At 40.9% G+C, this 24,547-nt stretch overlaps 1 protein-coding gene across 2 annotated transcripts in view; it reads left to right on the forward strand.

Annotated features, from left to right (window-relative positions):
- The first annotated feature begins 8,755 nt into the window (after positions 1-8,755).
- The window catches only part of slc8a2b (solute carrier family 8 member 2b), a 108,012-nt gene continuing 92,220 nt past the window's right edge, over positions 8,756-24,547 (forward strand). For both annotated transcript variants that reach the window (XM_044031624.1, XM_044031625.1), the window contains exon 1: positions 8,756-8,896. The gene's annotated coding sequence lies outside the window, so the exon portion shown is untranslated. The remainder of the gene's footprint in view (positions 8,897-24,547) is intronic.

Genomic DNA, 24,547 nt, shown 5'->3' on the forward strand with positions numbered 1-24,547 from the left:
CAATGCAGCCATTGAATAAAATTATTAAATTATTAATACAATTTAAATCCAGCTGCAAAGTCTCTAATTGCAGTTGTCTAAACCATTTTCTTTCTCATTTCTCTGAGGGGGTTGCAGTGTGAGTGGTATTTTAGTTATATGATATCAAACAGACTGTCCATATGTGATGATGACATTGGGAGCTGTAGGTGAATGGGTAAAAGACGGATTATCATACCTGTCAAAAGTCTCAGACCCAATCAAGCTGGTTTGGTTTTTTATCAATCATCTTATTAGGGAATCAGTTCATGGTGATGTGTCTGGTTTTTACATCACAGTGAAATCTGTGGCTGAGCACTGGTTTGTTTTTAACTTGATTATCTGGTGAGGCGGGAACGAGACTTTCTTACATTTCATTCTTTATTTATTCAGTTCTTTGATTTCCATGCTGTTATTAGTGCTTTGCATGTCATTGTGGTGGTAATCAATATTAGTGGAGCCTCTCACATCTCACATGAAAGATGCTTTTCTATTAAAGAGAAATTGCCATGTTGTTGCATTGATCCCTGTTGATATTTATAAAGCAGGTTTAAAAAAAAAAATAATAAAAAAAATATGACTATTGGCTCTAAATCATCAATTCCATCTTGTTGACATAAGCGTCTCTGGGTTAATATAAATAATGATTGTGTCGACGAAGAAACAGAAATACATGAAGCTCTACCTTCATGGTACCAATTCCAACTGACATAGGGCCAAAGGCAGGGGACACCGTGGACAGGTTGCCAGTCCATCACAGGAACACGTATAGGGACAAACAACCGTCCACTTTCACACCTTAGAGTGTCCAAGAGTGTCCCCCCCCCCACACACACACACACAGGGAGAAGATGCAAACTCCACACAGAAAAGCCCTTGTTCTGACTGGGTTACAAGGGTTCTTGCTGCAAAGACATCAGTGCTAACCACTGCACCCACCGTGTGGCTGTTATATCCTCCTCAAGTTTGGGTAGATTTCCGCAAAATCTCCCATGACCCGACCCCGACTCATTCAGTGGCATCGAAAAAATTATTAGTGCATGAATATTCATACATACAATACAATTCAAGGAGAATTGGCCACTGCAGGTTTGGGAAGATGAAGGTCTGTAGATTGATGAGTTAAATGAGAAAGTTTTGAATAATTTAAAGTAACTGCTCAGGAACTCTCCCCTTGTCTTTGCATGTATGTGTGGCCACAGGAGCACTAGGAGATTCTTGCACTGCACTTTGTTTTTCCGCAGCCCTTCGCCTCCTCCTGGGGCCTGGCTGCATGAGCTGACTGCAAACACAGTCTTCTTGAAAGGTCCTGAGGTAGAGCCTGTTCTTTAGGCAGCCGACCTCTTGCCATTTCTCAAATGCCTGAGCACATCTCTCTTCCTCCGGCTGCTGCTGCTGCTCCATTGTTTTCCAATTTCCATTTTTAACCAGCAGCAGATGAGCTTCACAGGTCGATGTAATGACATGAATTGATACAATACATGTTTTTATCTCTGGGGCATAATTCAGGTTTATTAGTTATTCATCTTGCTGCTTAGTATTTTAACAGGATTATTGTTTGATGCCGGCTTCTCATATTAATGTGCCTTAAACTTTTTGTAGCTCGTCAGACGTGAACTACCCGATAGCTGATGGATTTTCAAGGTCCACAGTTTTCATCTGCAGAAAAAAACACTCAAACATCAGCTCTCCTGCTCCCTTTTATTGTCGTCTTCTCTCACAACCCACTTTCATCTCCTCTTTCTGCCAACTCTTCCTCCTCACACTCTCGTTCCCCGCACATTTGTCTTCACATTTCAGCCTCATCGTTCCATTTTTCTCACATTCTGCAGTTTCTTTGAATCCATTTTCTTCTGAGGGCTTTTCCAATTTTCACCTCCCTTGACATCTCACTAACTTCTGCCGCTTTCCTAAGCTCCCTCGCTCTCATCTTCGTCTCCGGCTCACACCTCATCTCTTCATTCTTTTCTTCAGTTCGACTCTTAACTCTCACCTCACTTGACTCCACATCTCGTCCTCTTCATTTGTCTGTGTCCAACATTGTGCGTCTCTGTCTGAACACTTCTCTGCCTGAGTCACTGCAGCTCATTTGAAAACCCAAACACAACCAACTCCCACAATCAATAAACCATGTCTTCTGTGATCAATCACCCTGACCAACAATTCATTCATCCATTCTTCACCCAGAGCAGAAGGGAGCGATGACAAATTTGTTGTATTTTGAATCTATAGTGTCGCTGATGGTGTATATGTTTCAGCTGTGAACAGTTAAAACAAAAACTGAGGACGTTCACGTGTCCATCCGTACGTGAGAAGTATGTCCTGACTTAGCGAAGAAGTGATTTCTGGTTTTATAGTGTTAACCAGATGTGTATACAACACAGACGAAGGTCCACATAATGTTTTTAATGAATTCTTATTCAGTTTTGTTGCTGTTTTTGACTCTGTTTTATAATGAGAGGGGTTTTCGTTGTTTACTTCATTTGATTTGAAGTAAAAAGCCATACATTCCCAAAAGTAATAATGCAATGCAAAACATTTGCTTCACATTCGGTGTGAACACACCTTTACTGTGTTATTCAAAACTTTTACAGCCTCAGATCAAGTGAAGTATTTGTTGTTGTGTATTCCTAGGTCCTAGGTTTACAAATTATTGTTCTTTTTCGTTCATTCATTCATTTTTTATTAACTTGAGCTCATAATGATGACAATCATCACTCCCTAACAGGGTTAGCAGCTGTTAAAATACAACATAACATAGTTTATTTATTAATTGAGTTAGATATTTTTTAATAACCCTCTGCAGTATCAGTATCTGCAGATTTTTCAAAGTTCATGCATCTGTTTAACTGTAAGAGGATAAATAAGTATCAGACATCTCTACCAAGACAATTCATTTGAAACATTCAGTAGAGAACATTTTAAAAATGTAAAAATGACAATAGTTCTGTGTAGTGGTTAGCACTCTCGCCTTGCAGCGAGAAGACCCGGGTTCGAGCCCCGGTTGGAACAAGGGCCTTTCTGCATGGAGTTTGCATGTTCTCCCCGTGTGTGTGTGGGTTCTCTCCAGGTTCTCCGGCTTCCTCCCACAGTCCAAAAACATGCAATGTGGGGATTAGGTAAATTGGACACTCTAAATTGACCGTAGGAGTGAGTGTGAGAGTGAATGGTTGTTTGTCTCTAGTTGTGTGTGGCCCTGCGATGGACTGGCGAACTGTCCAGGGTGTACCCCGCCTATCGCCCGATGTAGCTGAGATTGGCACAGCACCCCCCGCGACCCTCTGGTGAAGGATAAAGCGGTTAGATGATGACTGACTGACTGACAATAGTTCTAACTCCGAGCTCGATTTTACTTTCAGGGTGAAGACCTGCAGACTGACTGTGAATCATTGATCTGCACTGTAATCTGTAAAGACTTACTGTCAGTGTCAGTGTGCAGGTCATCACACACTGCGCTCCCACAGTCCAATTCACAACAACAGTGGATACACGTCCACTGACAAACCGACAGGCCTGAACGCTGCCCCTTCATTTGTGAATATAATCCAGGCTGACTTTGTTCTGCCACAAGATTAAAAACCAAACTGAAAATGAATGAATGGGTGATTTCAAATGAATGAAGATGTAAAAACAAACATCTAATCCAATACAGCAAAGTCATTAACGCGGCTGAAGTCCAAAAGATATGAGGTTAATGAAAGTTGTCTTTAAAGAGAAACTGTAGTAAACCATATCACACAAGTTAAATTCATTAATAGACATAAAAAACAGTCATCATACCATACCAGTCATCATTAAATACCGTCCAAGTGTTTTAGTTGCATTTGAATTATTGACATACACAAGTGGACTTCATGGTTCCCCCTGCGCTCTGACAACATGTCTGAAGCTCTGCTAGAAAATAAAAACTCTAACATTTCCTGCTTGTACGACAAACTCTGCACAGAGAACTGTATCCTTCTGTTCATCACACTCTACTGGTTCCTTGTTCTCCTCCACTCTTCCTTCCTCTCTGTTGACATCTCAGTATGTCAGAGATTTATTTTCTCTGTCCTTCCAACACCTTTTGTACCCAGAATCCACCTCCAGCAGTGTCATGCCTACTCACACGACCACTTAGTAGATGTTAATTTGCACCCCACAAGAGCTTTGAGCATCTTTTGTTGTGTGTGTGTGTGTGATTGTGACAGAGAAAAGCAGGAAAAAAGGCAAACTCACTGAGATGTAATAGGAAATGGCCTCTTGGCATCTGACGTCTGATTTAATTTAGATATAAGTACCACACTGTGCTTTCTGCTGGTCAGAGCGAGGATGAGGATGAGGATGAGGATGAGGACAAGTCTGGTCAGGCTGTGCAGTTACACTGAGAAAGTTGGCGTTTAAAACCTACATTTTAAAATACACGTAAACATGTGATAAAGCCAGACAAAGACAAATATTCAGTGTGATTTGAATGAAATGATTGGTGGTTGTTGTTGTTGTTGTTATTAGAGTAACGTTTACAAGAACTACAAACACCATGTTTTTTTATTGTCTCTATTCCTTTGAAGACAACTTTATTTATTGATGACTGTCAGAAAGTGCAAATAGTTTCTGTACCTGGAGCTCCATCAAAATCTTCATCTGTTTTTATTTCATCCCTAACCTACATCCCCAGAAACTGTAATCAAAATCAGTTCTTCTGTTCAGACACAGACACACAGATACCAGCAAAAAACTTCCTTGGAGAAAGTGATTTCAGACACAAACTTTAATATCATTGAAGTTCAGGATTCTCTCACATTTTATATGGAAATGGGAAAAAAACATGGAAAACACCTGATTCTGCATCAGTCAGTGGTGTGTGTGTCATTGTCAGACATTTGTAAGATTGACGTGGACGCTCTTCACTGCGTCTTATTGAATTCAGGTGCTTTTTACATGTATGTCTTTAAGAACATGTTTAACAAAAAGAATTGCTGTAATGGTCAGCACTCTTGCCTTTGCAGCAAGAAGACTGGGGTTTGTGACCTGGTCGGAACAAGGGCCTTTCTGCATAGAGTCTGCATGTTCTCCTCGTGTGTGCCAAAGGTCCAAAAACATGCAGATTTAGGAGTTCGGCCAATGAGACACTGGTTCACTCTCAGTTGTAGGAATGGTTGTTTGTCTCTATGTCAGCTGGGATTGGCACCAGCACCTCCCGTGACCCTCATGTGGAAGATAAAACAGTAGGGAAAATTATAGCGAAAGCCTTCACAAACAAGATTCACATATTCATGTTGGATTTCAAAGCTCTTTTGTTTTGTTTGAATATTTTTTATTTGAGTGCTTTTTGTTTAAATGAATATAAATATTTTAAAGGTGATGCCAGCACCATGAAGTAGAACAGGCCCTGCATGTAAACACAAGTTAGTTTTCTTCAGCAGTGTAATAGACAGCTGAGTCGCACATTCAGATAACGATAGTGCGTGTGTGTGTGTGTGTGTGTTGGTAGTTTGGCAGGGGGTAAGTGGTGGTAAGCGTTGGCTCATGGGCCTGTTCAAAGTCCTCTGATTGTAGAATGAGCTTCCACCGTCTGTCGCAGAGAGAGGTTCATGATTCTGTCAGTGAACATGTTGTTGAACACTTTTCTCTGCAGCTCTCACAAACAGCAGCCAGTGGCACATGAGCCAAAGAGCTGAGTGGCGAGACAAACGGAGACAATCGCTGGGACAAAATGTCGTCGACAACCACTTTACTTTACCAGAAGGAGCATTTTTTGAAATCAAGGAAAAGAGAAAAACCCAGCGAATTATTAGCGTAACATCTGTGTATCTGACATGAACCGATATTAACCCACGTTATAGGACAATAATCAAGCCTCCATAACGTAAATCACTACATTTAAGGTGAAGACATGTATTAAAGTTGAGCTGAGGTTGGGGTTAGGATGAGGCCTGTAATATTTATGCTTAAGGAAATGAATGCAAATCAATGCAATGTCGTGTGTGTATGGTAATGGTGTGCATGTGTGTGTGTGTGTGAGAGAGTCGTTTAGGGGTCAAACAGCCGGTCTTCTGTCTTTGCTTAATGATGTGTGTTTATATTATGGTCTGTACAACACACATCTGGCATCTTTAACCAAAGCTAATTTTCACTAGTTTTCCTTTAATGGGGTTCACTTTGATCACTTTTTTAAAAAAAGAAACAAAATGTTATTCATTTAACATCATTGATCTGGTTTTTTCCCACGGTTTCTCACTTTAGAGTAGCTGCAAAGTTCAAGTCAAATCAAATAATATTATACATTTGTTGAGAAACTGTTTATGTTCAGACACAGAGGGGGGTTTGATTTTTGTGGCTATGATGGGATATAACTTTGGTGACAACTAAATGTCTGTACGTACTCTTTTTAGTATATCAGGGCTGCGAGAAAAGAAAGACGTCATTATTTTCTTGCAGCTTGTTCTTGACTCATTATCTGGCAGAACTTTTTTCTTGTGTTGTACGACAACTGTTGTGTGATTGGCCAGAAATTTGAAGTGGGCGTGGTTAATATGGAAATGCTTTTGCTAACTTTGTTGTTGTTCTTACCATCTGGAGAAAAAGAACACATTTCTCTGTTTTCGCAGAGTTTGTACAGACCTTTAGTCAGTTGACTTCCTGCTGTATTGATGTGAACTCTTCAATACACACATTTCACTTCACTGAGGGTCAGTTTTCACTGAAATTCAATTTCATCACATTCTGTTTGTTTTATTCTATAATTATAAGCCTCAACAGAGTTCAAAAATACTAATTTACCATTGGCATTGAATTGAAAAAATAAACATACTATTGCCAAAACAGGTTTGTTCTGAAGGCTACATTCATATTAGCATCCACACTGATTCATTACACATCAGATTTGAAGTGTTTTGAATCTGAACAGGACTGTCTTCTCACACTACATACATATTAACATGCGTCAGCCACAACAAGACAAGATGCCATATTTGAGACGTATTGCTATTGAAGCAGGAGACTTTTATGATGAGATGTAGTGTTATTGATTCTCAGGAAATAAAAAAAAACAAGAAAGCTATTGTATTGAATTTGTGGGTGAGGTTTTTTCTCGAGAGGAGAGGATTCTCCTCCACTGTGGTTTGATTGTTGCTGCACTTGCTCTGCTTCAACCATCACTGTGTGCTGCGCGTTGACAATGGAAGTGCACGCGTAAGCGAGAAGCCGTGTGAATTCTGATTGGATATATATCTGATCTCGGTCCACAAAAGGAAGTGACACAGATCTGAATTGAAATTCACAGTTGACGATGGGATCTGTGTGACCTCTGTGTAAATCTGAGTCACTCTAAACGTAGGCTTAGTTTATGTGGCTACAAAGTCCTGTCTGTAACATAGAAGAGGGTTTATTGTTAGATATTTGATATAGGTATGTTTGTATGTGTATAATTGCTTTAAAAATAACATTTTTGGCACTGGGCCTTGCTTTATGGAGGTCATCTTGTGCTGTCGTGTTTCTGTGCGCAAACACACAAACCAGCCACAGTGTGTGATTTTCATTTTGAAACATACTCTTATGACGTAAAACAGAGAAGACTAACACCTATCTGATGTGCCGAGTGGGAGGAGTCTGATGTTTGTTTCAGTCTGCAGTTCCATCATTAATCACAGTTCCTGTCTCTGAGGACAGTGTCGCCAAATCGTGTCAAACAAACGATGGCTGCTATTTTATGTAATAATGAGGTTGAGTAGAAACGTCTCGGGTCTGATTTCTCTTATGAATTTACATTATTTTTTACATTATTTGTTACAATGGCAGACGATGGAAATGGTATCATGTAAACTGGAAGCTGAGTCTAAAGTGAGAAATTATGAATTGCAGCAACAAAAATCTGCCGTTCACTGGAGATTAAAGTAGACTATAAAGCTGCTGTGCAGTGTACAGTGGAATGTGGGGTTTATAAACTCCACCAGTGAACTGTGGGAGGTCGATTGAGCTCAGCCTGTCAGTGCAGAGACAGACTGATCCACTGACTGACTGACTGTGTTTCCTGGCTGCTCAGTCAGCAGATTGCAGCAGTTCAGCGCAGCCTGAATGCCTGACAGTGGCCTAAGTAATTGTCTCTGCTCAATATTCTGATTAATGCCTCCTCCTCAGCCATTCTCTCTCTCTCTGGCCTCCTGTTCCCTTGCTCCTTTTATTGGGTTAACTGGGGAAATGTCAAACTCTAGATCCTGCTAATATCTAAATTTAGACAGAGTGTCAGGATTTGAAATGCATGATGTGGTGTCTAATGTTGGACAATGTGGAAAAGTGTGCTGCTGTATGGTTTTCATTGTCTTGATTTGCTTGTATCTTCTTCTTACTTGTCCTTTTATAATTCTTCTTACATCTTCTCATTCTCACTTTTCCTTGCTTTACTTTCTTTTTGATCTCAGCCAAGACAGAACCATCAGTTTTCTCCATATTTTCCTCTCCTCTTATATTTTCACGTGTGTGTGTGTTTTAATCTCCTCGGTTCGTGTAATGTTGCCTCCTGGACTTTCCTTCTTCACCTCTCCTCTCCTCTCCTCCTCTTTCAGACGCACACACACACGAGGATGAACCGCGCTCCTCGGCACCCCGCCCGACTGCGCTCTGGCTGTGTGTGAGTGTGTGTGTGTGTGTGTGAGATGAGAGACCGCGGGGAGGGTGAGAGGGAGTCGCCTTGTGTGTGCGCGTGTGTCATGGAGATCGAGAGAGAGAGAGAGTGAGAGTGAGTGGGTGAGTGGGTGAGTGAGTGAGGGAGTGAGAGCTGAGCAGAGCGGACGCAGCGGCGGAGCGCAGCAGCACCGAGGACACTTTCTTTCTCCTTCACCCTGAGCAGCTGATGTGACGCGCTGTGCTTCGTGTGCGGGCTCCAGCCTCTCAACACAAGGTAGGACACATCTCATGTGCACTTGTCCTCTGTTTGCGCTGTTTGTTGTGCGCACTTGCTCATGTGCGCCGGCCCAGCGCCATGTGACTCCGCGGTGTGCGACTGTTGAATGAGCGTAATTTCTCTGGAAAGTGTTTTTCTGCGCTTTTCTGTCACATGTAGTGAGAAAATGTGCTCGGACACGTTTCCATCATGATTTGGATGATGAGACGCGGATTAGACTCCGTCAGTTCGTCAGTGTTCTTCCTCCTCTTCCTCCTCCTCCACCCTGAAGCAGCTCTGTGTCCTACATTGCCCTGAAGTTTTTTAGGAGCGTGAGTGAAATGCTAAGGATGTTGCGGGTGTTTTGTGAGTGATGCACGCAGACCGCATTGAGCCTCGTGCCTGCCCGGCGCTTTCATCCAAACACTGCCCCCAGGTCTAAACGAGCGTTTCTGTCCCGGAGCGAGTGCGCGCGTCCCGGGAACACCTTTGTGCTGCGGAGACAAAGTTGCACATAATCAAACTCATTCATCTGATACTAACAATAACAATAATGATAATAATAATGATGATGAATATGATAATAATTAAAAAACAGAGGTTTCAGATGTGACACCAAAATAAAATCAAACCTAATTGTCGGGGCTGTTGTTTCACTGGTGAAGCAGGTTGTTGTAGTATTTCCAGATCGTCAATGTAGCGCGAAAAAATCACATACTTCCGGCCACACTATCAAAGTAAAGTCACTCTGTGGACGTGTCTTTGTCTCATTGTTTGACAGCTAATGCTTTCCATGATCAGTTACTGTATCAGTTAATCAGTTTGGTGCATAAATGGTGAAAAATGTCCATTAGTGTCAAATTGAAGTTGTCCTCAGAACGTTGTGTCCACAAACACAATTATATTCAGTTTACTATCACAAAGGCAAATATAATATATAATATAATGTCTATAGTCTATAATGATCTCAATGTTGCAGCCCTCGATTGTAAGGATTCATCCTCATCCTTGTAAAATCATTCTGAGGAACCTGAAATGGAACCTAAACCCATTCATGTTTTTGCAAAACCAGATTCTGGTTGTACAGATTCTGTGGTGAGGTTTAACATTTATCTCAGTGTGTTTCGATATCATCCCAATAACTTCTTTCTATACCTTTCTATTTTATGACAGGCTTGTTTTCCAGTTTCCTTCTGTGTCTTCTGCTCTCAGCCTTGACGCAGGACAGTGTGTGTGTGTGTGTGTGTGTGTGTGTGTGTGTGTGTGTGTGTGTGTGTGTGTGTCTCTTAGTCTCTTCAGTCACCAGAATCCATGTTAAATTTCAGCATATTTCGTCCTCGGTGACGACTCTTGCTTGTTAAAATGACTTGTGGTTGCCTGATATGCATGTTGTGTAACTATGTTTCTCAACCATCAGATACAGTTCAACTACAATTTGTTGACTATATTTAGAAGTAATGAAAAAAATCATAAAGGAAATAAAATACATGCATACAAATTCTGCAGCATATCGTAAAGCCGTGACTTCTGAGATAGGTTAGTACAGACAAAATTGACCAGACTGTGTGATTTCTAATTCATAAGATTTCAGCTTTGAGCTGGAGGCAGATGCAGCTCCTGGTTACAAATAAATGTGAAACAGTTTGTGTGCAGAGTCTTAAGTAGAGGGAGCCTGGCTACAGCATGCAGGCTGTGGAGAGAGAAGAAAAGGGGATCCTCTCCTCCTCCTACTCCTCTTCCTCCTCCTCTTCCTCCTCCTCTTCCTGTGTACAGAAGCTGCAGCAGGGCTTCCCTGGTCTATTCCTCTCTCTTCCTCCCTCCCTCTCTCTCTCTCTCTCTCTCTCTCTCTCTCTCTCTCTCTTTTTCTCTGCAGTTTTTCTGGGACTTCCCTTGTGTTCCCTGCACCAGACGTTAGCCCAACCCTTCCTCCACCCAGCTCTGTGTGTGTAACGCTGTAAGCCCCCCCCCTCCTTACCTCCATCCATCTCTGGAGGAATAGGGCTGTAGGAAATTGGTGCAGCTGCAGAACAACAGAGATCCCGCACACTTAGAAAACGTCGCAGAAATGTAGTGGAAGTAAATGTCATAAAGCATAATAAGGCAACGGCAGACACCCACGTTATTCTCCGTGCTAATGTTTGAGAAACAATTAGAGTCATGTTTCATCACTTCATCAGTCTGAGCTCGGAGTGAACAGTGTGTTCTTTTTCCGTGACGCCGTGTTTAAACAGCAATGATGAGACTTGCTTTTTCTGCCTTTTGAGACGTGATATTTGCTTTTTGCACAACTCAACATGTTTGGTTTCTCGTGAGCAGTGTCTAAAAAGGCTGCTTTACCTTTTTTTAATTTTTTTTTATTGGTTGATGGATTATTCATTAACGCCCCTGCTTTCTCTCTCTGCCTCCTCTCTCCCTCTTCTCCATTATCTCCCGTCTCTCTTCCTCTTGCTTCCTCACATCTTCTCTCCCCTCCTCTACTCCCCCAGCATCTCCTCCCTCCCTCTAGGTTTTCCCCTCTCCACGCTGTAATAGAATTCACCGCTATAAGGCATTTAGCCCAGTATTGTATTTGCTGTCCCTAACACACAGAGAGGGAGAGAAAGTATTGCATGTATGTTTGTTCTCCTGCATTTTCCTTAAACCTTTGTTTACCAGAGGGTTAACAGCTGCTCTTTCATCACCGCCTTTACCCACACACATACAAATCACACTTGGGAGACACTGTGGCACAACCACAGCCCCACCCCATGCTGGTATATAACACTATACGGCTCCACTCAGCTGTTAATGTGTTGATCATATATAATGTTTTATCCTACGCTAATGACTTCGCAGAAAGCCACATAAGGAAACCTCCCCTCCTTTTGTCATCGCTCTGAAGCCCTGATGTGATGTAACGTACTTTGTGTTTGCAAAAAAACAGAAGCAGGAAATGTAAAGATGAACATTAACACAATCGAGCACAGTCTCATCACTGGATGAATTCAGTGAAGAAGCAGAAATTAGTTGAGCCAATGGAAAAACAACAACAACATGCTTTATTATTCATAATGTAAAATCTAGAGTGAACGACAGATAGAATGCAGCAGTTTAATAATAGTAAATGATACACACTAAACAATTACATTGCTTAAATTAATTCATTATACAATTATCATCCGTCTCTTCAATCTGCTGTCTGTGTCTGCACTGCAGTGCACTTGTATATCATCAGTCATCCTCTACTGCTTTATCGCGGGGCTGCTGTGCCAATCTCAGCTACATCGGGTGATAGGCGGGGTACACCCTGGACAGTTCGCCAGTCCATCGCAGGGCCACACACAGATAGTGACAAACAACCATTCACTCTCACACTCACTCCTATGGTCAATTTAGAATGTCCAATTTACCTAATCCCCACATTGCATGTTTTTGGACTGTGGGAGGAAGCCAGAGAACCCGGAGAGAACCCACGCACACACGGGGAGAACATGCAAACTCCATGCAGAAAGGCCCTTGTTCATATATGCACTTGTATATATTTTATATAAAATTAATGTATCAATTAAATATGAATTCAAACGTAACCTAACTTTCTCAGTAACAACTGGTGAAAAGATAAATGGAGAATCACTGGTCACTTATTAACAGAAACAGACCAAAATAAAATTGTTGTTAAATTGTTTAACAGCGATATCTAACAGATGGCAGTTACTTCCATTTTTAGTGACTTGCTTCACAGGACTCCCCCTCAATAGTCGTATTATTGTCAGTACGAGATGCCGTCGCTCTGCATATGTCATTCTCTGGATCATTGGTCTGATTGTTTGTAGGTTTGTCCAATTGCGTCCCGAGGTATTTCCCTCTATGGCTGTTGGTCACACCTCTTAGATGTGGGAGGTGACTCGCTCTTATGGAGACATCAGACCTAATTACACCACGAGGAGCTAATGTGGCTGTTTTTGAACAATGATTCCTGTTTGTCTGTTATTTTAGCTTTTCAAAGTTTTCAAAGATCAATATGTTATATGTTAAGGCGCTGATCGACAAACGGGTCAGTGAAAGACCAAAATATAGAAATTATAAATGAGCTAATTAAGCAGTTTAAATAAATCTATGAATAAATGAAAGGATAGATGGATATTTGTGTCATCTGTCCTCTAATATGTATTGGTTCTGCTGAAAGATAGATGGAGTGATCTGGTCTCATACTGTTTCTACCTGAGCTGCAAAGTTAGTCGATATTTTATTGTTCTTAAATCTCATATATTCAGTTTTTATTGGCTGTTGTTTGAACCAAAAAATTATCTGCTGCTTTTGTAAGAGATAATGTGTTTGTACACTTTTGGTCACACACTCTTTAGCTGTAAAAGTTTAGGAGAGATGAAATAAAACATGTCACACTAATTAAACAAGGAGGGCTGTCACCGAGTTTAAGTGGAAGGTTATTTTTTTCCTTCAGAGATTTGTGCTTACAAAAACCCAGACAACAGTAAGATACCGCACTGATAAACAAACTAAAAGGCTTCATCATAGAAACTCTGGCTCTCAACATCTCATTATCTGTTTGACTCGTGATTCTGAACTCTCCTGTGCTTCCTCTGTCTGCTTGCTCTCAGGGGAAATGTTTCCATACCTCCAGCCTCCTCACTGTTTTAAATGATGTGTCTATTTGGTGCTGAGTAGAATAGCAGATGTCTGGGCGGAGGCTGATAAGGACGGGGGGTATCGATTTTTCTTGCACGGGACTGATCGCCTGGCAGACGGTTAAGGTTTGCATAGAAGTGTGGAGGTCTCTCACGTTGGTGAATTGAAAATGTGGGAGAACTAATGTGTGATGCATTGCTCGCGCACGCTTTCTGAAATTGGAATCGGTGTTGTGGGACATAAGGTGAGCACAAAAAAAATAAATAAATACATGAGCAAACGGGTTGATCTCTTCCAATCCCTGCACTTCCAGTTTCTTCACAGACCATTAGAAAAGCAGGAAAATTGCATTTAGGACTGTCGTCTATAAGCTCCAGGAGAGAGGCTTAAATATGGACAGAAAACAAATGTTAGGGTTCAGGTAAACACAAGCTCAGAGAAGAGATGTACTACAGATACACGCTGCACTTAAATGTCATCTATGATTACTTTTTTTCATACTTATTTACACACAAGAAATAGGAGATTCACGAGTTAGGACACCTCCTATTGACTGGTTTGCTAAGCAGCCGCACACACGGACATGGATGCTGCACTGACCACATTTGTCTTGATTTGGGCAAGTCCACCCAATACATGGTGATGCAGAAACCATTACATTTCATGATTTATATTAATGTCATACTCCAAGGAAGACAATTATTGTATTTGTCATTGTTATATTTTCCTGGGATTTAGTTAGTTTAGATGTGTACAAACCCATGCAGCACAAGAGTAAGACATCCTTCCTGCTCTTAATGCAGCTCCTCAGATGGTGGCAACGTTGGTGAATGTCTATATCTGTACATTCATGTCTATATCTGCACATTCATGTCTATATCTTCACATTTATGTCCATATCTGCACATTCATGTCTATATCATTCATGTCTATATCATTTATGTCTATATCTGCACATTCATGTCTATATCTGCACATTTATGTCTATATCTGCACATTCATGTCTATATCTGCACATTTATGTCCATATCTGCACATTCATGTCTATATCTGCACATTTATGTCTATATATCTCTGCACATTCATTTATATCTGTACATTCATGTCTATATCTGCACATTTATGTCCATATCTGCACATTTATGTCCATATCTGCATATCTCTGCACATTCATGTCTATATCTGCACATTCATGTCTATATCTGCACATTTATGTCCATCTGCATTCATGTCTATATCTGCACATTTATATCATGTCTATATCTTCATGTCTATATCTGTACATTCATGTCTATATCTGCACATTCATGTCCATCTCTGCACATTCATGTCTATATCTGCACATTTATGTCTATATCTGCACGTTCATGTCCCTTCAGTGGAAAGGTTGCTATTCCAGCATTGGTAACAGAATAACCTGAAAAAATTTAAGTCAAACTATTAAACACAATAAAATACGTCCATATGGGCGGAGCCTTTCAAAGATGGAGAGATCTGTGTGTGGCTCAGCATCCCAAAATGTTGGTGTGAATATTCTGTACAGACTTATTTATTTTTATTTATTTTTTTATCAACTTAAGTGAATGACATCATGTGACTGAGCTTTGCATTATTAGCTCGCAGCGTTGACTCCAACTGAGATTTACTTTCTCTTGTTGCAGCAATCTTCCAGTCACAGTCACAGCTTCAGCCACAGCAGAGTCGGATGTGGTTACTGCGGCTCAGCCTCTTGTAATGAGCAATAAATATATAATGTAAAGTGTCACATTATCTCTCCTTCAGTAATATCTACAGGTTATTTCCATAAACCAGCACATTATAATTTATTATAGCGGAACTAAACCAAATACCAAATATCTGTTACCTTGGATGCAACAAAGAAAAATTTATTATTGCCAGTTAGTGTTTCTCAAAGTTAAGGATCCTTCCTTCTAAAGATCCTTCTAAGTCAGATTGTACAATGATGAAGAAAGACATAAATGGAGCAGGCCAGATAGTGTGTGTCATTATTTCATTGAGAAAGTTCTGTCCTCAACTGATGCTGTAGTTTACATATTTTACTTTATGTTAATGTAGTAGTTGTTCAAGTTCTAGTTCCAGTTTAGTGTTGGCACAGAAGACTCTTGCTTGGGTGGAGTCCACACTGGAGGTGACTGTGAATGTGAACGTGAAGCGGCTGCAGTGCGAAACGTTTGGTTTGACTTGAAGCTGACGTGAAGCTGAAGTACAGAGACGGATCAGAAACCGGGCAAAGAAAACAAGTGACAAGATGATGTGAAACTAAAACTGATGAGCTGCTCACTTCTGTGGTGCTGTTGACTGATAAAGGAGACAAAAGGCTGTTAAAGAGACTGATCGTCTCACAGACTGCAAACGTCTCACAGACTGCATCTGAGAGCACAATAGATTCTTCAGGCAGACAGGCGAGGACAGGCTCTGTGTGTGTGTAGTGCTGCAGTGGCCTCCTGCTGAGAGGCAGCTCCTCAGTTCTCCTGCTATGAACTCACTCGCTTACAGACTGTCCACACAAAAACGAGTGAATCTTTATTCACACGGTAACTGCTTCATGGGAGACCTGAAACTGTCTCTATTTTGGACACGTGTCCCAGAGTGAGAAAATGGTCTCGTTGTTGTTGTCATAATTCAACAATGTTTGGTTGATCACACTTCATGAAAAACTTTTATTGATTTTCCTTAGTCGCACTGGCTTGGTCCATTCTGTCTCATTTACACGTACCAGTTTTTTTGAAATTGAAAAGTTAGCACACAATGCACACATGCTCTATGCACATGCTCAATGTCGTCACTCAGTTTTTGGTGTAGCAGCGTTACTGCGCCACATACAGGCCTGGCCTATGTACTACATCGTTTAGGGTCCTTTTGGGCGTCTTGTTTAAATGCCAGAAAACGTCGTAAAGATGTAACAAGTATGTGTCCATGGACAAAAACACACAGAAGACAGTGATCTCGTAAGCAGCAGTGTATTATGGGATGCAGTGAGCTGCAATGTGTCTCATGATGAATGCCATATTATGTAATGAGCAAAAAAAATGTGGCACGTTTCAGTTGACATTAACATCTTCTCTTCCCTGGAGCTCTTTCCTCTCCTGACCTCACTGTGGCAGCTTTTGTGTTTCTATTAATTAGCACAAATTCATTTGTTACCAACTCACTCAACCTTTTCTTTATTGTTCGTATACGTATGTGTAAGACCCTCTCTCTCTCTCTCGTTGGCCTCATGTAGCCTGAGTCTCATTAGTGTAAATGACAATATACAATATTATCCGATTTAAAAGCACTACAGTAAGTAGACGGTTGTGAATTTCTGTTACCAGGACAATCGTGAATGGGGGAAAAAAAACTGTAAATATTTCACTCAGTGAGTTGAAAAATGCTGTGTAGCCAACATACAGTCCTAGTGATTTTTTTCTGACCTGCCATAGGGAGAGCATCCATCTTTCCAGGAATTCCAGCACTTCATGATTTGTAAACATGAAGCTTTCAGAAAATGTGCACAAATGTGGAGAACTCGAATGGAATCACAATATTATTGGTCAGGATTAGCGTAACAGGAAATGTGTTCACATCATTCAGTGTGTAGTTGTAAGTCTGTTAGACTCAGAAAACAGGAAAATATTTTCCTCCGTGTCTGTCTGTGCCAAACACACACAGATTAGTCAGTGTTTGTGTGGGTGTAGGTGTGAACATGAAGAATTAAGTGTGAATCAATAATTTGACCTTTTCAGTTTTGGTCGAAATGATGTGATTTGAGTTAGAATATGAACTCCTGCCATTTGACCAGTTTTCAAACAAATTCAGTCAAAAAAAGAATCAACAGGCTCCTGTTGGATGCTACAGCTGTCAATCATACTGGTGTCCCATTATACTCTACTGTAGTTCATAATATGCATAACTGACATCATGTAAAGAAAAAAAGACCATTATTTTGGTCACAGTTTCATGCAGGTACATTTGTGTTGACGCAAGTTAAACACACATTCTTATAAATGAAATAGCAGCATTTTGCACATAAAGAAATAGACTGAAAATGAGTAGGATGAAGCTAAAGCTTATTCTGTCTACCCTAAGTACATTTGTTACCTGTCAGTGTAAAAACAAAAACAAAAAGAAGATTTATCTCCATAAAAATATGACTCTGTATGTATAGTCAGAAGTGATTTGATTGAAGTTTGAAAAGTGCATCATTTGAATTACTCGGTGCAGCTGTTCCACAGATCCACACCCTTAAATGCTGTTTTGTTGATATTGACTCTCTGGTTGTGAACAGATTTTGCATCATATTTGGCAGGAGATAACACACAATTTTTAAGTGCACACTTGATGTTTGTAGGTCAATAGAGACATTTACTCCTCAGAAGTTTACTTATGTTACAGATCAGTGAGACATTTTCTAGCAATGGAGTTGCCCCCGGTGGCTATTTAATATATTCTTACTTCCTGATTGGCCTCAACCAGCAAACCAGAAAACTATGTCTATGGTTTCGGGTCAGGATGGTAACTTTTGCCGTCACACATGTGTGATTGAGTTTCTCCTCATTTCTCTGCTCTCTCCTGTTTCTTTATGCTCGATGGATCGTGTATTAATAGCCTGAGTTTGCCTAAGTGTGTGTGCTCGCCCGTTGAAAGCTCAGCAACCTGGCGTCAGGACTCCAGAGGGAGTGACACTGATGCAGGGAACACCACAATCTACTGCAGGACATTTAATGACTCCTCTTTCACCTCCCATTCTCTACATCTCTCCATCCACAGCATCATCTGCATCTCTCGGTCCTGTTTTTTTCTGTAGTTTCAGTAAATGACTTCCTCTCCCTTAAATCATTTTTCTTCTTCTTTTTCCTTCTTTTTTCTGTCTGATGCTCACTTAGGTCTCATCCACCAAACCACTTGTTCCTCTTCCTTCACTTTACTGATTCATTTGTCATCATCTTCTCTCTTCAGTCCATTCTTCACAGGCCATGTTTCACTCCTCATCTTTTGCCATCGTACTTCACACTTCTCTTTTATCAGCTCACTGCTGTCCATTTTTCAGTCCTTCCTCTTGTCTTCCACCATCTTCCCTTTGTCTCTTTTCATTCTTGTCTTCAAATATCTTCTGTTGTTTTTTAATCCTTTATTACTTATCTCATCCTTTTCATCCTCAGCTCTCCATATTCAAATCCTTCTCTGCACACACTCTACGTCCATCTTATCATCTTATTTGCTTAACTGCTTGTTTTGGATTGGAGCGTCTGTCATCTGAGGGTGTTGATGCAGCGTGGACGACCCACACTCCACACAGAGGTGGTTGTGGACAGTGTCGAGCTCTTGTGCAGGCAGTTGTAGGTCAGATTGGTTTGGAGAGCAGAGATGATGGTGATTGTCTCCGCTCACAGACCTGATGTATCCACAATGACTCTCTTCCTCATTACCTTAACTCCTGAGATGGATGTTTAAGAAACTGTATTTGTCCAGTCTCTTTAAAAACTGTATATCAAAAGAAAACACTTTTATTCTTACTACTTGACATTTTGATTGCTGTGTGTTCAACACTGACAGAAGATAATCACATAGTGATGCAGCACAATATCTAACTGAAGAATACAAAATTACCCTTAAGAAAATAGTTAAGTGCAGGATTCAGTGGAACTTCACTGTCCGTCATTATCCCTTAGTCAACTCCTTTTTGAATCAAATCTTTGGGGGTTTAATCTTGTGCATTGAGAGCATAACATAATGAAAGCATAGCATGATTTCATTAAAGAGCGTCAGTGCCAAGTTCACAGTGTGCGATCAGATCTTGTTAAGCCTTGTTCCTGCTCATGTGAGTCAGCGTGGGGTGAACCTCCACAGATGGCATGTGCCCTTGAAGCAGCCTCAGAGGCCTCTGCTCGTGTCTTCATGCTTGGTCCTTGGCATTAATTAAGATAATGAAGACGTAAGAGCCCCCAAAAAAAAATATAATAGACATAAATACTACATAGGATATTTAGGTGCCACAGTGGTTTTCTTTCTCATTTCTTGAATTTTCATTAAAATATGTAAAATGTTGATCTCATGATCCTCATCTTTCACCTGATCCAGTATCTGCCTCCTCGTCATTCTTTCCTCCTGTCCTTTTTAATTCTTCGCCTCCATGCATCATCCACCCCTGAGCTGCGTTTCCCCCGACTCCCGCCCTCTGCTCTCCACTCTATATCCGTGTGTGATTGATAGATGGTAAATGTGTCCTCTCATGCATTTACTCTTATTCCACAGGGATTTGGAGAAAGAGAGTTATTAGTGGTTAGTGATGTCATAAGGCATCATATATCCTCTGTTCTCGCTCTAATGTGACGGTGCAGGCTGAACATCAACCTGTAAACCGACTCGTACACACATCTAAAAATCATTTAAGAGCACAATGATGCTTGTTTCTGTTTCTACATCTGCGATTCAGCTAAGGGAAGAACATTTTGCCAATTCACTATTGGCAAAATGTTCCCCAGTCTCTTGGATGAGAGGAAAATATGAAATGTCCTCAACCTCCCTAAAGTCTGCCCCAAACTAGAGGATAATTGACCAGATTTCGGTCCCAATCTGGTCCTTCAGACAATCGTGGGTGCCTGCGGCCGGTGTTTCTTTGACGTCCACGGTCTATTCTCATACAAAGCTTGACTTGTATGGCCACAAACCAAGCAGAAATACACAAGCCGCGCCGTTGTGACACGCCATCGAGCACAGCGCACACCCTGCCTAGCAAATAAAGGTACTGTTCTCAGTCAGAACACAATCCTGACCGAAGGCTTTACCATCCCAAACTGAACTGCACCATGATGGAAACACGCCATTAGTTTAAACACAAGCCTTAGCTTGGAGTAATACAGTTTAAGGTGTTACATCGCCTTCACTTCTCAAAAATTGTAGACTCATTATTTCCAGATGTAGACCCTAACTGTTACCACTGTAAGCGCTTACCCGCCTCCCTAGCACACTCCTCATGGCATTGTCCAAGCTTGTCCACTTACTGGAATTCCGTCTTCAAAACTCTAGAAGACGTCTTCCAATTGACAATTGTATAACAAAATGTCACCCTGTTGGCCAGAAGGTTGATTCTCCTCCAGTGGAAGTCTCCCCAGCCCCTGAGCTGGACTGGATGGAAGCAGGATGTGTTGCAACATCTCAGCCTGGAGAAACTGAGACTTAGAATGCATGGCTCCTTGGCCACATTTGCAAATGTCTGGCAGCCACATTAAGATTCGTCTTTAGCCGCACTGCTCCTGGACATTGGCTGTAATGTAGTGATTCTGGAATCGTCCAAATTTGGACATCATTTTTGGACTGGATTTACAAGCAGGACACACAGTCACGCCGTAAGGAAGGACTGTCCCCGTGCCAAAGCAGAGAGGAGGTGTGTGTTACACTGTTCAGTGGAGATATGGCAGCACTTATTTTTATTTTTCACTGAGTACAAGCAAATGACACAAAGATTTAAAATGAATCTGTGTGTGTGTGTGTTTCTATGTTTTGTTTTTAGGGAGTGAAGCATCACATTAGCCAACAAGTAAACCAGTGCAGAGCAGTGGGTGGTTTCACTGAGCAGCACGCACGACAGAGACAGGAACATGCAGCTCAGACAGAGCAGTCACTCATGGATTCACTCAGTTCTCATAGTGAGTCAGTGGCAGGACAAATTTTAAGAGGAAGCAATGTCTTCATTTGTACACAAGATTACTCGCATTGATGTTATCATGTTTCCTTTACCATTACATTAAACACACACACACACACACAGCACCATGATACCATGATGTCCACCCACTGTCACTGGTCTGAGTCCAGGAACTGTGACACCAGCTGTCCTCCTGTTGGCCTTATCTGCTTAAACACTGACTTTGTAGGACCGTTTGTCCTCATGAGGCAGAACCCCATTTCAGAGGAACTGGTTGAGGGCTAAGATTTGAATTGTGGTTGGGTTAAGGTTAGGGATAACGGTTTTTTAACTTTGAAATGAATTGAATTGAATACATTGTCCTCAGAAGAATAGCTGCACAAACCTGTGTGTGTGTGTGTGTGTGTGTAATGCTCTCCCTCTTTAGCTCAGATGCTCATCAGAGCAGCTAAATGATGGTAGCAGCAGCGGATTAAACATTGTGCGTCATCGCTATTACACAAAACACATTGAGGAGAGCAAGAGAAAACAAACTGCTAATGTGTAGTAGATGAAAACATCAGTGATCTCTTTGTCATCCTTGTTTTGCTCTGTGTGTGTGTGTGTGTGTGTGTGTGTGGATACAGGCAATGGAAAGTATTTCTTTGTCTTTGAAATGTGCTTTTGTGCAAAGCAAAGTAGTTAAAGCCTTTATTTCACTCCTGACATAAAGAGAAACACCTTAGGCCGACCATAAACAGCATCAGTGAGCAACATAAATGAAGATTATCTTTTACATATTAGATTTTTATAAGGTTTAGTTTTCATTCCATTGGAAAGCCCATAGATACAAGTTATAGTCTGTGTGTGGTGACTTATTTTCCTCTTTATTTTTAAGCAGAACATTGACCATTTTGATTTAAGCTGTGGAGAAGCTGCCATGAACATATTATTTACTGTGGGAGGAGCTGATAAAAATGGGAAAGTTGGGTGATCAACACATGAAAAAAAAATTATTATTTTATCATTGTTATTATTATTATTGTTGTTATAGTAACATTTACAGTTTTAACTCACAGCAACATGAATTTGACTACTAACTACTACTGAAGGACTACCAACAGACTTCTAACCCTAGAGTTAACCTTCAAAAACCCTTTTAATGTGTGAGGACCTAATGGACCCAAAATGTCCTCACAACTATGGGTTAGACACTCACTCGCTCCTGTAGAAGCTGTCAAATTGCATCTCACACCCTTCAAACAAACAAAGATGTTTGATGCTGGGAAAAAGCCCAGAGAAAATCTATTCTGAAACATCGGTAATAAAATGCTTCTTTTCCCCATCAGGCCTGGTGTTACATGATTCATTTCAGTCTCATCTCACTGGGCAGATATATGATATGATTTGTATGTGTTTCTACTGCAACCTCACAACAGAAGCCTCAGCACGTTTCCATAGCAACAACAAAATAAAAAAAGTTAAATTAAACTATCAAAAGTATACTACTTTAAAAAGTATGTTTAATCTATATCAGTTTATAATAATAAGTATCAGATTTCTGTATCAAGACACTGCTGTATCCTGACAGTATTATATATATTTTTTATTTTGTTCTATTTAAACCTTTGTCAAATCAAATATACTTTAATGTCCCTGGAGGGAAATTTCTCTTGGGGCATAAATGCAACACCAGCTGCAGAACAATACTCAACACAACAGAGACAATAACACGGAACAAAGGAAATACAATACACAGAATAAAAATAAAAGCTGAATATCACACCTGTGAATTTAGTCCAAAACACACACATACTGTACTGTATTTATAATAATATGCCTGCAACGTGAGTTTAAAGGGTAGTTTTACTCGACACACAAACTAGAGGCAAAGAGGTGAATTATTTTAGATTGCCTGCTAAACGGAACTCCTCATAGCGTCTCACTGAACAACTGCAGAGAAGTAGTAACTGGTGAGTTTACCCGGGTGTTTCCCAGTGCAGAATTATTTGAGCATCATTTGAATGCTCTTGTATTCATTCCCAGACACAAGGCAGATGTTGTGGGTTGTTGTGGGTTGTTTGGCCTGTGACCGTCTGTGTGTAATTGTGCAGTAATCTGCTCACTGTATTTTTAAAGAAATGTCTTATTTTCTGTCTCTGTTGTGCTCGTCCGTTTAGTCTTAAATGCTTTCAGCATCTGGTGTCCCTGCTGTAAGCCCTGCCATGTGTTTCTAAGCAGCTTTTAAACATCGCACAGAAACAGTGTCAAATCTTTGGGTTTGTGTTGACGTGAAGGTTCCACTGCTGCTGGATTCAGTAAATGAGTGTGTTGTAAGCTCCCTGTGTGTGTGCGCGTGAGTGGCTGTGTGGTCACCAGTGCATCGCTTTCTCATCAAGGATAAGTATGTTATATAAGATGTTAACACTTGTCTCGCAGCACTAAGCTTGTGTGACCTGTGACCTCTGCATGTTTCTATCAGAAACACATGACGCCCTCAGGCTTTTTTAGCTTGTTAGCTTGTCTTCTGTAACTGTCGCTGTCATGTGTTCCGTTTAAAGTGTTAATAAAAACAGATCTGCCAACATTGTTTCTGCTATTAATAGTAGAAATGTAAAATGTGAATGTAAACAAAGCTGTTGGTTTGTGATAAATGTATCCAGAAGCCACGTTTAATTCAAACAGATCGTCATTTCATTTGAGACATTTGTACGTAACGGAACTCTTTCTGCAAACAGAGAGAGCATATTTTCTCTCTGTGCTTAAAATTAATTAAATGGACAATTATCCTCAACACCCCAAAGACCTGCTGCTGTCACTGACTCCCCTTGGCGTCAGACTGTGTTGTTATTTTTATTTTTTTATGTCGATGAGGTCAGAGGAGGTCATTTGCTGTGACCCCTGGGTCCACTGCCATTGTTGGCACAGGATAATGGTCACACTGCTCTGGCGAACACTGCTGTTATTTAGCATAATGATTCACACACAAACACACACATTACACACAAAATGATAACTATTTTCTTGATGGATTTGTTTTAATCCTCTGGACACAAAACCGTGGTTAATCTGATTGTGAAGAATATGTTTTTAAAGAGCAGCTTCCACAGTGATGCATCAAATGCCGCTCCTCCGCTGACGCACACCGGCGCTGTGGGGCGCTCCCTGTGTGTCGGCGTGAGAGATTGTTTTGTTTTGCTGGTAGTATTGTGTTGGGATTTGCCTCTCTTATCTGGCCTCCTGCCTGCACCAGCGTCTGGCTGCACTTCCTGATAACACTTTGTTGTGCAGCCACAGCATGTTGTAGTGACCTCTTTTACTGTAGAAGCACATTCATACTACAGTTTCTGCAGCAGAGACCGTTTCCAATGAGAAACATCAATGCATCACGTGTGAATGCAGCTCAGCACTGGAAA

The sequence above is a fragment of the Solea senegalensis genome, linkage group LG8 (genome assembly GCF_019176455.1).
Source record: "Solea senegalensis isolate Sse05_10M linkage group LG8, IFAPA_SoseM_1, whole genome shotgun sequence".
In the NCBI taxonomy this organism is placed as follows: Eukaryota; Metazoa; Chordata; class Actinopteri; order Pleuronectiformes; family Soleidae; genus Solea; species Solea senegalensis.